The 2,248-nt window shown below is 40.2% G+C and overlaps 1 non-coding gene across 1 annotated transcript; it reads left to right on the plus strand.

Annotated features, from left to right (window-relative positions):
- Positions 1 to 1,959: 1,959 nt before the first annotated feature.
- LOC115941080 (small nucleolar RNA SNORA63) lies at positions 1,960 to 2,090 on the plus strand. Its single transcript, XR_004075810.2, has one exon. It is a non-coding gene; the product is annotated as a small nucleolar RNA SNORA63 (small nucleolar RNA).
- Positions 2,091 to 2,248: the final 158 nt, after the last annotated feature.

Genomic DNA, 2,248 nt, shown 5'->3' on the forward strand with positions numbered 1-2,248 from the left:
TTGTCTGGAGAGACAGGTTGTAGAGAAAGTCTTGCCTGAGTGGGGATGAGGTGTGTGGAAAGGTGAGCACCAGTGACGCGCTGTGTTGGGTTAGTGCACTATGGATGGGTAGCGTCCAATGAAACAGGTGAACCATCATTCCCAGTGGGTGAAAAAACCAGTGCTGGGGAGGCACTTTTTTTTTTTTTCCTTTTCTTTTCATATTTCTTTCTCTTTCATTTGAGTCTCTAGCTCTTTACAAAACTTCTTCCTAATTTCAGTTGCTTTTGGAATCTTTCTGGTAGCAGAGCTTTGGTACTCCACAACCCAAACAGAATCAGAAACTTACCTGATTCTGAGCACCGTCTAAATTCCATTCGTATTTTTTTTTTTTATTTTTTGTATCCAGTGCTCTGCCTTCTTCGTTATATTGCTGTACTGCTATCCAAGTGAATAACCATTCCTTTTCTGAACACCAGGAAAAGAAGTGTGAGCTCTCACAAACACAACGGGTTCTGCACAAAGCAATCCCGTGTACCACTCTACCATGGAGATTGAAGGGAAGGGGAAAATAAAGAAGAGAGATAATGAAACATTATTTTCTCAGTCATAGGAACTTCAGGGTTTAAAAGTGAAAGCCAGCAGGCATTTAAAAGGAAAAGCACTAGGGGGAATGATTCCATCCTTCCTATCTTATAATCTCATTTTAAAAGAGTGACAGTTGCAAGTTCTCTTTGGCACCAATTGCCTTTCTCTGATCAAGCTCTCTCGTCTCCAACCTTGACAGTCTGTCTCTGGTCAGGTTTATATCTATATCTGCATTCTGCAGCCCTGACAAAAAGTCCTTCGGCGTTCAGTGGCTGTTTGTCCCTGAGAGGAGTGAATATCTTGCCACAGTATCTATGTTTCGAATCATTACTTCTTCAAAAAGGTGGGTCCCTAATTATTGGATATTAGATTGCATTCAGGGTAGATTGCATACTCTATTTTTAACAGATTTGATAATATTTTGTGCAAGAAGGAAAAAAAATAAATTGTCATGAAAATAACAAGAGACAATATAGGGTATGAGCTGGCATCGGATGAGAATCTTTAAGCAGCCTGATGAATATGAGTTCTTACTCCTAATCAGTCAGACAGCCATGGGTTTGAATCTCAGCTTGCTGTTTAATTAGGCAAATTAACCTTGTTTTTATAGCAACCAGTGCTTTCTTTCCTATCATCTTGTAACTCCACTATCCAGCTCAATTCATGCTCGAGACTATCCACATGATCTATGCTTAATAAATGAGCAAATCTGTGCTATTGTGTTCCTCTCATTCCTCTTCAGATATATGAAAAAGCTATTGATCCAGTTCCTCAATGTTATTGAATACTTTCTTCTTCCCCTCCCCACTCCAGCACCCTTAGGAAACACTGGTTGGCATGGTTATTCAGGAATCTTTAAAAAGAGAAGAATTTCACCTAACTCTCAACATTGTGTTACCAGCTCAAGAGTTAACAATGGTTAGGCAAATGTAACATTCTCATCTCAATCAGGAAGGATAAAGTTGTAGATAAAGAAGTTGTTCTGCTCTTTGGAAATTTGAGATAATAACATAATTTAGAGTTCGTCATTAATATTGATAGGGACTGCCAAAGAGAACTGATGGTGTTGATTTTCAACACTGTGGTGATCTGGCCCCTAAATATGCAGTCCTTATTTAGTATGGGAAGGACACACTCTACTTACCGTCCACAGTGTTTATCATCAACTTCAATTTTTATTCCAGAGAAGTCTGGGTACTTCATCTTAATTGGTACGGATGAAGCAAATGACACAAGGGGGCTAGCTTGATTTTGCATCACCAATTGGCTCTGTTGAAATTTTTAAACTCTTTTTTGACAATTATAAAATGTTAATTGGGAGCCACAGAAAGGATATGTATTTTATACTTAAAATACATATATATATATATATATATGAAAATACTTAATCTTATGCAGGATCTAGTTACAATGTAGCTGTAAAGTGCTGCCTTGTCTTTGCCCCCTGCTCAAAATAAAGCTGTTACCTTTCTCGCCCTGTCTGCCATGGTGCTTAGCAGCCAGGGATGCATGGTCTCAGACATGTTTACCAAGTAAAACACTGACTTGAGGGGCGCCTGGGTGGCTCAGTCATTAAGCGTCTGCCTTCGGCTCAGGTCATGATCCCAGGGTCCTGGGATCGAGCCCCACATCGGGCTCCCTGCTCAGCGGGGAGTCTACTTCTCCCTCTCCCACTCCCCCT

This window comes from Leptonychotes weddellii, chromosome 4 (genome assembly GCF_054177405.1).
Source record: "Leptonychotes weddellii isolate Sample4059 chromosome 4, ASM5417740v2, whole genome shotgun sequence".
Taxonomy (NCBI): domain Eukaryota; kingdom Metazoa; phylum Chordata; class Mammalia; order Carnivora; family Phocidae; genus Leptonychotes; species Leptonychotes weddellii.